The sequence below is a fragment of the Labrus bergylta genome, chromosome 2 (assembly GCF_963930695.1).
Source record: "Labrus bergylta chromosome 2, fLabBer1.1, whole genome shotgun sequence".
NCBI lineage: Eukaryota > Metazoa > Chordata > Actinopteri > Labriformes > Labridae > Labrus > Labrus bergylta.
This window is the reverse complement of record NC_089196.1, coordinates 3,883,435-3,899,332: the sequence shown is the minus strand read 5'-3', so window position 1 is coordinate 3,899,332 and position 15,898 is coordinate 3,883,435.

Genomic DNA, 15,898 nt, shown 5'->3' with positions numbered 1-15,898 from the left:
GCTAGTTGTGTGACTGTTTATGTGGATAATGAGGTGTGAGATGTTGTGAAGCAAAAACAGAACAAACGTGCAAATGATGTTTGGGTTGTGTCCAGGTGGAATGAGAGAGAGAGACAGAGAGAGAGAGACAGAGAGAGAGAGAGAGAGAGCAAAACTGGGGTTCAGCTTTTATGCCCTGAGAGAATCTGACCAAACAGATTATCTGGACTATTATAGGCATGTACTTTTGTATATTTATATACTTTGCCTTCAGTTTCAATCAGGATTCATCCGATCACATTTTTATTTACGTTACATTCAGATATAATGGGACTTTGATATCAACTTGTCGCTTTAATGGATCACACAGAGATGTCTGTGTAGGTTCTCAGTCATCCAGGCATTGGTTAATGCTTGATCCAAAAACAACTGGACTAGTGGAAGAGCTTGAAGACGTTTCACCTCGCCTCCAAAAGGCTTCTTCTTCTTCATTTCTAAACTATCAGGTGGAAATGTAAGCCTCAGTATGTGATCATCTCCTGAAGGCCTTTAAGACACTTTAAGGCTTTCCAGGGTGACTGATGTTGAATGCATTGAAATGAAATTCACACAAATAATTAATAAAAGGTAAGAACAATAATGCACATTTTAACACAGAACATGTGACATAATTATTTTAAAATAGTTTAAAAATGGTCAAAAGTATTGTTGTTTAAAAGACTAAAACAATTTAAATGTCCCTCTCAAGTTCATCGGTGTCCATTTGATTCGATTAAAAATGAATTCAGAGGAAAACATTCTACTGAATGTGCACTCAGTGTTGGTTTCTGTTTCCACAACAGAATTAATGCTGCATTCATGTGCTGCTCGGATGATCCAAGTTTCCGAGTTGGGAAGTCGTTCTTCTGACTTCAGGTGATATCAGTTGGGAAAGTCAGATTGTTGTAAAAACAGCAAAAAAACAGCGTTGATGCTGTTGATACGTTATATTTGAGCAAATAGTTGATGTGCAATAATAAAAAGTATGTTAACATTAACAGAACATATTCTGCCCCTCATGTGATGCCGATTCTGACGTCAAGTTGGGCAACTAATTCTTTTCCGAGTTTCTGAGTTGTTTTTCCGACTTGAGCAGGTGTTCATGTGAAATTTACAACTCGGAAACTAGTTTTTCCAATGTGTCCGACATCACATGAATGCACCATAAGTCCTGATAATACTCAAGAGAGGCAGATGTTCCTGGCCTTACAGGCCTTTACCTCAATGCTTTCAAAATAAATAACAATTTAACTTTTCCTTCAAAGGTTCAGTCTGTAGCTTTTTCCGAGAACATCAAATATAGACTTAAGGCAAACATTTTCCATGAATCCGTTTATGTTCCTCTGGTAATTTTAAATTTTATGATGATTTCATCTGAAGAGCACGATGAACCATAATTACTCACATCTCGACTCGAGCACTGAGTGTTTATTGAATCAGGGACTGACTTAATAAAACTCCTCACTTCAAAGACAGGAGTGAATCATCGTGGGGATTTTCTCACCACAATTTGAAGACGGTGTCAAAAGATACAATTTCTCCTTGAGGCTGTATATGCAATACTTGAATTAAACTGAGTAAACACTTAATAACTGTGTTCACAGTGTTCTCGTATTTGATTTGGTTTTATGCTTTAAACCACTATCCACCAATGTTGTGACACCTGAAGATACTTTTACAAGATGATACAGAAACGAAGAGACGAAGACGATATGTATGAACGACTCATGATTTAATGTGGAAATAAAAGATTTGATCACAAAAAGATCATATCAAGGTCAACTTTTAAAGGTTTTAATTTTGGGGCTTTTTGAGAGAGAGGGGAATCACATGCGGGGAACAAGCCACAGGTTGGATTTGAACCTGGGCCGCCCGCTATGAGGACTATAGCCTCCGGACATGGGGCGCGCGCACTAACCACTGTTCCACCAGCGGCCCAAAGATAAAGGTAAACTTGCCTGAGGGGCAATTTGCTTTACATCCTGCAGAGAAAAGAAAAAACTGAATTTCACCCAACTAACACTCACATCAAGGGGGGTTTACATGATGCTGTTGAGGAGACTAATGGTACCAGGAACCAATGAATCTTTTAATCTGAACATCCTGCACCTACAGTAAAGGCAAAGGATATCTGCGACCAGATGGCAGCAGCTAGGACTCTGTGTAAACCGGGTGAGTGCAGTCACCAAGGATACCCTGTCTCTGTTTAAGAGGGCAAGTTCATCCAAACTAGTGCCAGCAATTTAATATTATCATATCCTGATGAAATGTTATCATAAATCAATAGTCTGTCTCATAAGTAGATTATTGCTGCCGGAGTTCAACACATTAAAGTGATACCTTGAAAATTCAAAAATATTTAGTTGGAGTTTTAGTTGTTTCTCACATTGTTTCAGTGCAAAACGTTCAGTATCTGTGTCGTATCTGAACCACTTCTCTTGTCTGCTTCCATCGCTGCACCACCTGTTGGTTTGACCTGATAACTGCTCTCATATCTGGCAAACCGAGGGTTGTCCAAAACGGCCGTGTGGGGGGTCGCCTTTAAACCGCCTACCTTCTCTGGTCCAAACAAATCCAGAGCATTCAGGAGCAGAATCTAAAGTTAGAAGGAGGACATACTGGCTGATGCATTGTTGTCAGAGAAGCCAGCACTTCAACATAGCATGTTTCATTAATGTTTGATCATATAGTAAGATACCTTTATCATTTCATTCAGTAGATATCTTACAGGTTGTAAGATTTAAAAAAAAAAAAGGATTTTGAGCTTGAATATAATTTTCCAAATATGCTAGGGTATTGGACCTTGAAAGAAGACAGAAGAAGATACACAGGCCCTAAGAATATTCAGCCAGTAAAAGTCATTTGTTATACCACAGGGGATTGGTTGCATGAGATTTTCAGGACGTCTTATTGCTGTTTGTACCCTTAGCAACTACAACCACATGCACTCATTGTCAACCCTCTACAAAAAACAAAAAATTAGACTGATCAAAGCAAACCGTAGTTCTCTCCTAATACTGCTGTTATTACGATCTTCATTAGAAACATGAAATCTGAATGAGTAACATGTGCATACCAAGCTGTCTGGAAGACTGATTGTGTTTATCTTTAAGAAAAACATGTGACAGCAGCCAAGTTTATATTTTATTCCCTGTCTTTGGGATTCTTTTTGCCTTGCCTTGGAACTTTGTTTTCTGCAGGGAGTGAGTAAGTTCATGTGGTAGTGGGGTGTTGGTAGGCTGATCTGTAGGGGGGAGATGTGTTGGAGTGGCTTGTGTGAACAGTGCCAGAGCTTATTGGCACAGGTGATATCTGCTCTCCTTTTTCGCTCTCTGCAGTAGCATGCTGGAGGTGGGCTGACTCTCTCACACACACACACACACACACACACACACACACACACACACACACACACACACACACACACACACACACACACACACACACACACACACACACACACACACACAGCCTGAGCAGTCGGATCTCTGGACCTCACTGGGGAAGCATTCTGTGTTGGATTTATTGAAAAAGTGAACTGAATGATCTCTAACAAAAACACTGTGCAAGTTAAATGAAGAGTTGTTGATGATGTTCCATTGTGTGTGTTAGAAGAATTAAAGAAGAAAGAAGATTTCCTTTATTAATCCTTCGAAGGGAAGTTACTTTTACACTTATTGAACATGCTTCACACACATAGGCTAAAACACACACATGCATGCACAAACAGGATCTTATGGACGTGCAGTAATGGAGAGATGTCAGAGTGAGCAGCTGCACATAAAAAGAGCACTCGAGCAGTTGAGGGTTTGATGCCTTGCTCACCTTGGCAGTGCTCCTCAGGAAGTGACCTGGCACCTCTACAGCTACCAGACCAAGGGTGCATCTGAATTGTCTCTCCTATCTCCTTTCACTATCCTCTTTACCTTAACCCCGCGAAAAATGTCATGAGGTCAAGGAAAGATGTTAGGAGAAATCATAAAGGACTTAAGGAAAGGCGATCTCGTTGCTCTGACAATCCGACCACATTTTCCACTAGGCGACATCATTAAATGCGACGGGCCGGCGGAGGTTAATGACGTGGGTCTGCCGTGTTGAAACTACAATGTTCCGAAAATGGACTACAAAAAACGCATCTAAAAAACTTTCCCCTGTGTCTTCTTACCGGTGAAATAATCCTAATTACCACAAGGTTGGGATTGAAATAAAAGAAATATAGACCACCAGGCTACAAGAAACAAAAGTGAAACCATCACCTCACTGTCCACTCAGAAATCAACATCAACATAAATATGATTGTATGAAATTAATTGTTACATTTATGTAAGATATAACCTACATATAATGTTTTAAACATACAAATGTACAAAGTATTCTTAAGTGAATGAAATATGTTGAATAAAACATGATCTGATAAAAATGTCTCTTATCTTTTTATCTTTTCACGATCATCGTTCATTTCCGTGAACGGTCGGATGCGCGACTCACTTTAACTGTTGCGGCCGCAAGGAATTGTGGGGCGGCATATCTCATCTCCTTTCGTAAAGGATGGTCCAGTTTATCCTATGCTAAAGGAGGTTATAAAGGAAGCATTGACCCACCTTTCCTTAACTTTTAGAGAATTCGAACGGCTCTTATCATGGCCGCCACTTAACTGCTTCCAGGGTTAAGATAAAGTGGATAGTGAAAGGAGATAGGAGGGACAATTCGGATGCACCCCAACTCCCAGACTTGGTCTGCACCAGGACCTGAACCAGCGACCCTCTGGTTTCCAACCCAAGTCCCAACAGACTGAGCTACTGGGGAAGGGGACCCAACACCACTGCTCTGAGCCTTGAGTGTCTGTTGTAAGGCCGCACTCACACTAGGCCCAGTTGTCTTGTGCCATTGGTCTCCTGAGGTATTATGTCAAGTAAAAAAACAACATGGAAGTAGCGGACGGAGCAACAGAGTCCGCTTTATGATGCTATAATGAAATATTTGCCTTTGTATCAATGTTACATGAAGTCCAATGGAATGACGACATCAACAAAAAGAGCGGAAAACAACTTACTGACGAACAGAAAACATAATGCAGTCGTTTAATTACGTGCACAGAGATCGTAGCGGTCGCGACTCGTGCATACAGTCTATGCACCGTGCAGCAGTCACAGGATATTAATGTCATCCCCCCCTCCTATTGGCTCGAGGTGAATTCTCCATTTAATATCCGTCTGCGTTCTCACATCAGCTCACTCGGTCTTGCTTTAGGGGGCTAGCAGGAGAAATTGTTTGGATTCAAACATACATCTCCTCTGGAAAATATCAGGAATTTTTCAAGTGTGAAAGTGTGAAAGCCCAAAATGGAACATACATGTTTGAGGTCTCTGCCAAAGAAAGTTTTGACGTTTTTCATGTTCTAAGGGGAAATGTAAAATGGAACAAAATCAAAAGTTGAGTGATATGAAAAAGCATGGTGTGTTACAGTATGCAGCATGTCCTTTACAGGGAGCACTTAAGAGCCCCTCAGTGGTCCACAGAAAGGAGAAAAGTCTCATTGATTGGTCAATAGCTATGGTAATGCCATGTACAATGACTCTGAAATCAGCTGCCCTCAAGCCCCCAAACAAATCCATGGGGTCTGGCTATTTGGAGTTGGATAGAAGTCAGGGGGGCTGAAGAGGAGGAGGAGGGAGGGAGGCGCAGGGGAGTTATATCCATGTGAAACAAGCCCAAACAAAGACTCCCTGTTTCTGGGGCCAGACACCCCCCACCTCTTCAGGCAGGATAAATAAATAAATACAAATGGAAAAAGAAACCATATACGCCCACTTAAAAGGCCCATAAGAGAGTGAGTGACAGACAATTGAAAAGGAAAAATTGTGACAATGTCTTTGAGTGGGAGTGGCCAAGGGGTTGATGCGCAAAGGTAATTACGACGAGACGTGAATCAGAGGGTCAGAGGTTGGAGTAGGTGTCTGACCCAAGTTTTTAGGCCATCACTGGGGAAGAAAAGGGGCTCTGAATCGGGCCAATGTCTCTGTTAACCCTTTTTCTGACTCCTGCTTGGGACACAAAATGTCTTAGCTCTCTTTCGAAGGGTTTTTTCTTCTTCAACTTTCAATACTCTCTTTCAGTAACCCTTCAGGAGAAGAAAAAAAACCACCAGCTTTTCTCTGGCGGAGCTGAAAAACGCTGACGAGGCATTTGTCCTGCAGCTACTCACCCATGTTTGATTTAATTGCTTTTCCACCCCTCTGTGCCAATGCACTCGGCAGTCTTTGCTCTGACTGATATTGCTAGAAGCCAGAGAGGAAGGTACTGTTAGTTTGACAGCCAGACGAGGAGACAAGGTTGACCTGACCCACGCTCACTTGGCTTGCTTTCCCATGGTGCTGCAGGGGCTGGGAACTGCATGACTGGGAATCTCCCTCTTGTAGTCCTTTGGATTTAAAGGGCCCTCTTATGTCAAAGGAAAGCTTCAGTTAGACCAGAAGGATATCAACATTCAGCCGTCTCCTTTTGCATCATATGAACTTTTTTCAGGAAGCCATGAAATCTTACTGAGTTATCTATTCACAGATGTATCACGTATAAAACTTTCACTGTTGAAGGGGAGGGGGGTGGAGGAGGCAGGATATGGTGCAAAAAGGATTTTCCCAAAATGTACTTCCTTTTGAAGGTCCAAAAACCAAACTCCAAACACAGGGAAAACCAAAAAACAAGAGCTCAGAGAAAAATCCACACAAGGCGACACGGAGAAGGTATGACGACGGACTGACACTGAAGGGAAGTGACACAGAGACTTGTTAGACACTGCAGTAATCAAGACTGCTGTGACTAAATACTGAAGTGAAGACAATCAGGGTTGGGCTCCCAATCACACACAAAGGCAGGAAATGAAACACTAGGGCAAGAACTACAAAATAAAACAGGAAACACTTAAGACTAGACTCAGAAATTAAACAGAACAAGGGCAAGAGGTTGAACAAGAGATGACACACAAAAGGCAAGAATTATAACAAAAACAGGAACTTCTTTGGAAATAATCATCAAACCTAGAATATACATGACAGACACTGCAACGGCATCTGACGCTATGATGACAGTTTTTGCCTTTATATCTATGCTACGTGTCATAAGATGTATTCACAGTATGAACAAACAAGTGATTAAAAAAAAACCTGTATCCCACCGGTTGCACTATATAAACACCATCACCCATGTCTGCTCCCTATAGTGGTGAATTTTCCTGACAGGTTTCTGCTGCATGCTTACATTAGCTCAACCTGTATTCTTGCAGATAGTTTTCTTGGGGGCTGGCACCTGGCAGGATAAAGTCAGAGTTAAAAATTAGGCCTTTTTTGGGTGCCGGGCTTACCATGTTCAGAGACTGAAGTCCCTGAATCCTGCAGCATCTATTCAACTCTGACCCTGGCCACCTAACTGCATGTCATTCCCCATTCCTCTCTCATCCTGGTTTCCTACTCTATTCACTGTCCTCACTTCAACAGAGGCATAAACGCCCAAAATAGTAACTTAAAAAATTAAGTTGTTTGTGTTCACACATGCAGTTCAGCACAAATATTGAGGTGTTTTCAGGAGATTTTTGCACGTGAGAACAGCTTAAGCCGTCTTAACCAAACACTTACCTACTCTTGATCATGAAACACCAGCGTGCATGTGAGTTCAAAATGTTACTTTAAAATGTATGAAGCTTAATAAGGAAACACATTACGGTACACAAATTCTGAATAGCTACTGGGGAACAAATAAGGAAGTAACTACGAGTTAACCATCAGTTAATAGGTAGATAGTGAGTAACTTCCCATCAAATATTATGGAGTAGTGAAGGATTACTTAAAGGTCACATATTCTGCAAAATCCACTTCACCATGTTTCTCTAACACTAATATGTGTCTCTAGTCTGTCTACAAACCCCACAGTATGGGACAAGTCCATCCTCTCCGTCTTTTGCCTGCTCCACTTTTCAGAAAATGTGTGCTCAAACAGACCGTTTGGAGATTTTCCCTTCATGACATCACAAAGGGCAGTAACCCCTCCCCCAGGTGGGTGACACTCCCACAGCTAGGTGTTTGTTCTGCCCTCTGAGTCTGCCTTCTCACAGTAAACAATAGGACATGGAGCGAGAAAGCCTGAGCCACCCAAGTCCTTCCAGAGAGGGGTGTGGTCAGGCGCAGCTCATTTACATATTTAAAGGTACAGACACTGAAACAGCCTGTTCTGAGCAGGGCTGAAATAGAGGGGTTTATAGAGATGATCAAATACAGGATCAGAGTGGATTTAGAACAAGAAACTTCACACACATGTTTTGAGGAGCTCTGAGACTTATTTAAACTGGTTGAAAAGGATATGTGACCTTTAACTAAGTGAGGCATTCTAAGGAGTAGTTACTCATTACTTATTTCTTTAATTCACTCTGCATTTTCACAGAGAAATCATCAGTTGTGGAGGGTTACTGAACGCAGAACTGCATGCTTTCCTGATTAACAACCATGGCAAAATTCAGTCGCATAACTGGAAGAATTCCCCTTTTGTTATTAACATTACCAGAGAAACACATTATTAATAAAGCACTAAAATCTCTTCTGGCGTAAATGCCAGAAGATTTTACGAAATTTTACGACCATCCCCACAGTTGTTGTCGTCTTGTTTTTATTTTCCCACGTGCTGTTTTTCGAATGCTGCTGCAGTTGAATCATTTTAACTCAAATTAATTCAAGCTAACATGTTTTGCTGAAACACAATTTGTACTTATTTAGTGCTTTGTTCGTGCTTGGAAAGTTTTTGGCTTCTTCAGAAACCACATTAAGCTCCGTTTGTATTTCTTTATTGAGAGCGAGAAGGAGAAAAGGCCCCACACAGTCTCTGTTTTGAGAAAGGTCTGGGTAGGAAGCAGAAGTATAACTGGGGTCTATGAGTGTGAGGGCAGAGGGGGATGGTGGCTGGATTTGTTTATTATTGTACATTGCAGTTGCAATGTTACCCTCCAAAATCAGCCTCATGAAAAATGTCTCTAGATTTTTTCATGGAGGAAGGGGGGGAGGGAATGGGGGTCATATAACTTGTGCTGTCACAAAGGCTCATTAATTGTGATGTTTGTGACTGTTAATGTTAGCCAGAACTCCCTGTGAGCGAACCCTGCTTCATGTCAAATGTGCAGCATGCAGCATGGGAGAGCCCGGGGTACTTTCGCATGTCCAACACTAAAGGAGATTATCTTATGTATTTGTGTTTTTTTTGCAAAGAAAGGGGCTCTCGACACACATAAGTCTGTCATCTCAGGCTTGCATACAGAAAACATGCAGCATCATTTTTGATCAGAAGGAGCAAATAACATCCTGCAGACAGTGACGTTTACTTTGTGTTGTGTCAAATCCATGCTTGTGCTGTTTTTATTTCATTTACTGGAACAGACAAACTAAGTAAAAGTATTTCCCAATTGAAGAGTGTAAGAATGTGCTTCTAGCTTTCATCGAACAAGAAAAGACCAATTTGGGATGCAGCTTCTTGACATTTGGCGAAAAATGACTCTACTCTCTGTGGGTTGAATAAGCATTCACTCTCCCCCCCTGCTGAGCATTAACGCTAGCTCCCTCGCACAGGGAATGAGTTATGTGAGAGGTATTTTGGCCCCATTCCTCATAAGCACACAAAGGCAATCATTAAGCTAGAGTAACTGTCTTGTGTTTTCTTTACACTTTTTAAACATATTACCTATATTTGTCATGGCGAGAGCTGCCAGGTGAATGTGCCAGGCAAGTCATCACAGGTAGTTAAGCTCGGCGGCTTCTGTCTTACTTCAATCCCAGCCAACTGTGAACTCAGATTGTAGACATCAACATTGTTGGCTGTACAGAAATAATTGTAGTTTTAGCAGTACATCTAAATCTGTAACAAAACAGCATGTGAGTATGTGGCAGTCAGTCACAGACTTCTCATATTAGTTTATTTACGGGGTCATTTTATTATCATTATACGTTGTTGAAATGTGTTCACTGTTGAAAAAAACTAAACAGCAGAAGGTAGCGGGGTGTAAAATATGTGAAAATGTTTGTATTCATTCAGCTATTACTCCGACTTTAACATTCCAATGACACATATCCTGTCCCTTAACCTTCAGAAGAACTTACACTTAACTTAAAGCAGACACTGTTCATTCTGCACATGCAGCCCTTTTCACGTATGGACTCAGGACAATGGCCAAAGAAGTAAGTTAGGACCACAGAGTGTAAATGTTAATAGATGAAGCCTGAGTGATGTCACCCATCTGCTCCTGCAGGGGGCTTTGGAATCCCATTGATAGCAGTCTCCATGATAGAAATCCTGTCTCAGCCTAACTTTCAGTCAACCTAACGACATGCTGACAATCATGTCAGCTACACGCCTTATTGTAAATAACTCTTATCCTTCATCAAATCAAAACTGTTGAGTTATCAAAAAAATCACCCCCCATACAGTGTGTGCAGAAAGAGACATGAGCTAACCCTACCTTTTTTCATTTTTTAAACCAGGCTTTAAACATTTTAACCATTTTAAAACACAGGCTTTTTTGAAAGGGTGTGTATGTGGCTTATTCGTCTTTTGGAGGCAGCCTCAAGTGGACACTCAACAAACTGCAGGATTTTGCACTTCCACATTTGCTTCATTTTTCAACACAGTAGGTTGCCCCTTGGTTAGGACATTGTGCAGAGTTGCCCCTTGACACATGTTGCACAGAGTAGAGGATTGTTCAAGTCACAAGACACATTCTTAACCTTTTTGGTAACTTTATTTATATAAGGGCTGTGAAATGATAAAAAAAAATTGAATCACCATCCATTGCAAAAGTAAGTTCATTTTTAAGTAAGTTTGAATAGCATGTTTGAAATAAAAAAAGTTACGCTTTTATTTTGAATTTTTTTTACTGTCTTAAGCTGAGAGTACTGTACTTGCTGTTTGAATTTAACCCTGCTTTTATTTTTAAATAGATGGAAGGTTGTGACTTTAACTAAAACAGGCATTTTTTTAAATTCCAGGGTAGCACTTCAGCTGAAACTCTGGGTTTTAGTTACCCTTTAAGTAAAAACTGGCTGCTCTCTTCATGTTAAGGAGGTCTAGGTAATCCTCAAATCATGACTCCATCAAGAAGAATGCTGGCTTTCACTCCTTCCAGTAAAGTGTGTAAAAAGTCTTGCATGCACAAAGCATGTAATGATCGGACTACTTTTATTACCAGGCTTCCTGCCTAAAATGCAATAATAGGAGAAAGGGCAAGATCGGCATCTGAGCTTTCTACAATGACGGCATGAACTTCTCACCACAGAGACTTTACAGCCAGACATTTCCATAGCACAAGAAATATAGAGTCATGATAGGCACAATTTCCCCAACATGAATAAGGAGCATTCATATATCAGGATTTGAATAAGGTCTACATAAAATCTTACATGGGATGATCTTACATCTTACATATTTTGATCGCCATAAGCTGATAAGAGATGTAATTCTCCGATCCTTCTGAGTGGAAGTACAGACCTTGTTGGCATCAGAGGATGTGTATGTATTAATGTTAAAAACAGTGTGAAGAGACAAGCTTTTATTGTAAACATATTGTCCTATTCGTAGCAGGCTCCGACACCTCTGTGTTTCCTTCTTATATTGAAAGACTATTGTGCAAACGCTAACAAGAAGTAGGCCAAATATATGCTTAAAGGCTGAATATAATAACATTTTACACATAAATGTAGAAGAAATCAAGTATATACTCTGAAAATATACTCTGTATATACTCTGAAAATAACCTTGATCTAAGAAACTAACGTTTTTAGATCACGGTCATTTCGTGTAAATTGACATGCAATGTGACACTACGAGCTAACTAAAGAGCGCTAGCATTAGCATGCGAACACAACAATGCAGCGCGAGTTGTTTTGGTTTCATGCTGGTGCTCAAGGGCGACATCTACTGGATCAAAAAGTTGCATATTCTTCCTTTAAGCAGTTCAAAAGGTAGAAGGAAACTCCTGCGCTTCAGCCACTCCACAAATGGAGGTCGGTGCTCTCAGAGAAGGACTTCAGACTTACAAAAAATAATTCAGTGGATACCTTCCTCAAGGCAGGAACCAAAGAAAACACTGGAGCACACGGATCACTTACAGCAAATTTAATAAAGGTACAAAGGACTAACTCTTGATGCACTGCATCTTCCACAGAGTCAAACCTCAGTCCACTGAATTTGTTTTTTAAATAAACCAATTTAATGTAATTTAATGTGCTTATTGTAATGTATTTATAATTGTTTTATTTTCTGTAATTGTAACACTCACAGAGAGAATTCCACTGTTTGAAGCGAAGAGTAGATCAGTTTGAATGACCTTAAATAAACATTTATCACAATACTGATTGGCTACTGCTTTCTTAAGGAGTTTTTAGCAAAAGGGAAGGTTATATAGAGCTCTTTATCAAATAGGACTCCTAGATTCCTGACAGTGTTGCTAGATGCCAGGCTGATGCCATTTAGGACTTATTTAGTATTTTAGCATTTAGTTATAGGCTATATTAGAAAAAGTCTCTCTGAGGTTTTCACTTCAGTCTTGTTAAGCGGCAAAACATCTCTGATGTCCTTAAAGGCTTTATATGCGATTTTTTGATCCAGCAGATGTCGCCCTTGAGCACCAGCATGAAACCAAAACAAGTTGCATTGTTGTGTTAGCATGCTAATGCTAGCTATCTTTATTATGCTCATATCTTCACACTGCATGTCAATTCACCCGAAATGACCGCGTTTTTGCACCGCAGTTAAGCAGTGAGTACAGTATGATTTTCTTCTTTTTTCTAGTCCCTCAATTAAACAACAGACTGTTGCCATGGAGACAGGACAGACATGCAGCACTTTTATTCTCAGCACACAAGTGCTTCCGAGCATACAGCCATGTCTTGTTAACATTTGCATGTCACATTAACGCGTCCTCTAGCGCCCTCAGGTGGTATCTAACTGCACTAATACAACAAAGACATATATAAGGTCAAAAAAAAAAAAAAACAAGGAAAGCCCAAGCACTGGACCTAGTGGAACTCCATGGCTCACTTTGGTGTGCAAGGAGGACTGAGGTCGATCTGATAAATAGGATTTAAACCAACTTAAGGCAGTCCCTGTAATTCCAAGTAATTGTTCTAGTCTCTGTAATAGGATGTGATGGTCAATCGTGTCAAATGCAGCACTAAGATCTAACAGGACGCGCACAGAGAGAAGTCCCCTATCCGAGGCTAGAAGTAGATCAGTTGTTACATTATATTATTAGAGTTTTTAACTGGGTAAAACATGGTGCTGAACTAAAAGTAACTGGAATAGCTTCCTTAAATGTATCTACAGCGCTATCATTTAATCTTCTACAGGGCATTATTTTATTAAGCAGAGTGAATCATGGTAAGAAGAAATCAAATGTTATAGGAAATTATTTGATAGAGGAGGATTTTCTGGGAAAACTGACAAGTTATGGATGTCATGATTCACATCATGGCAGCCCTCCCTTCTCCTTTTGTGTGTTGTTTGTTTTCTCTGTCCGTTTGATCCTCATGTCTCTTCCCCCTCTGTGCAGTACTGGGTGTGTCTCTCATCAGCGATCAAGACCTGCAGCATAAAGACTCCGGCCTGAGATTCACTCGTTGCCTGATCATTTTGTCAGCTAGTTGATTGTTTCAACCTGCTTAACCCACCATGCCTTGCTGCCCTACCCACTCATATGCCTGCCTGTACCATGTTTGTGAGACGCCGTCTCAATCTGGACATTGTTGTGTGGAAAACACGATGACGCCACAGAAAGAACCACTTGAAGGATTCCACGGGTTGGACACTGGACTCGGGTTGGACACTGGACTCGGGTTGGACACTGGACTCACTGGGACACTCGAGCACGCTCGCACTGAGCGGAGGATTGCACCCGAAGACTTACTCCCCCTCCCCTTCACATTCATATCGTGTACTAAATAAATTGTCAGTTGATTGTGAGTACTTGTGTTCTTGTCGTGCTTTTGGGTCCAGAATTGTTTACAAACTGTAACAATTGATTTCAATGCCAGGTCCAGGATGTGGTTAAAGCCAAGTAGTAGGTTTGTTTACACCCTGGGTGAAGCCAACAGAGTCTAATAATGACATGAAAGCTGTGCTAAGGCTATCATCATCAAAATCAACATGGATATTGAACCTACAGCAATTATTTTATCAGTGCTAAGGACTACATTTGACAGAAATTCTGAAAATCCTACAATTGCTGACAGGAAGTGCACAGAGCACTTTCTATGATTTATTTTTAAGTGAATAGATCATCATCAACAACATCATCAGCTTGGTCGAGGGTTAGTTAAAAGACCAGGATTAAAAATGGCTGCCACTCCACCACCTCGGCCAGTGTGTCGAGGTATATGAGTATTACATTAATGGGAAGAGTGGATTCGTTTGAACTAACACATTCATCTTGACACAGCCAGATTTCTGTTAAAGGGGACATATTATGAAAAATCCACTTTTACAGTGTTTTTGAACATAAATCTGGGTAACCTGAGTGTCTACTGACCCACAACATGTGAAATAAACCCATCCAGTCCTTTGTTTGTCTTAAAACACAGAGAAACATGCTCAGTTTCAAATTTACTCTCTTGTGATGTGCTCGATTCATGTTATAGTTTGACCAAAGCACAGCACAGATGTTTCATTTAGACCACAGGGGACTGTTTGAAAAGGTAGAAAAGGGATATAAGACGTCCTCTTTAAACAAAATAAATCGATATAATTATTTCATATCAGATCATTGAGAGATTTAAATGCCAATGATGTAATATTTAACATACCACATTTTATTGTTACATTTTTTTGTGAAAACCGTATTTGTAGTTTTCATTTATTTGTAGTTCTATTGTTTACTCTTTCTTAACACTAAACATCAGATACTCTGATATAAACGAGCTTGTTAACATAATTGAGAAAACAGCGGTTAAGAAGCATGAGATCCCTCTAGGAGTAGGTTCAAACCCAGATACTGATTTACGACAGAGTTAAAATGTTATTAATCAGAAACAGAAAACCAGATTCTAATAAAAGTTAATGTTGCAAGCAATCCGTTTTACTAAAAGTTTAGCATATAAACTGAAAAGGTAATATGTCAGTGTTATATTCACAACATGTGTGACCGAGAGGGATGGATGGACGGATGGACGGATGGACGGATGGACGGATGGATGGACGGAAAGACAGGCAGATATTTTAAGCATCCAGAGGGAAATTCAAAGCCTCCAGTAGTGGGGCGGATGTGGCTCAGTTGGTAGAATCACCACCTCTCAACTGGACGGTCAAGGGTTCGATCCCCAGCTGAGCAACATGTCGGATGTGTCCTTGGGCAAGACACTTAACCCTTAATTGCTTTTGGTGATGGTGTATGAATGGATTAGTGTTGTACTTACTCTCTGATGTACGTCATCTTGGATAAAAGCGTCTGCTAAGTGAATTGTAGAATTTTAGCAGCTTAGACACACATGACATGATACATTTGTTACATCTAAAAATGTCAAAAAGGCAAGTTCTGGGTGCTTCATCTCGTGTCTGATGAAGGGCGAGGGCCCGAAACGTTAAAAGTGATATTCCATTAAATTCAATTGAATTGGAGCAGCTTCTGGTATGCGGACTCAGAACTTTTTCTACATTTGTTACATCTAACAACACCTGAATAACCTGTTCAGGAGTAAGAATTGAAAACCTATGTACAATTTAACCAAACCTGTGACCTACGATTTAAAAACACTGGAGAAATGTGAATAGACCTACAGCTGCACAGCATCATTTATGTTGCATTTACATCAAGAAAGGCTTTTGGACAAATATGATGTTATGGCTACTGTATTTACCT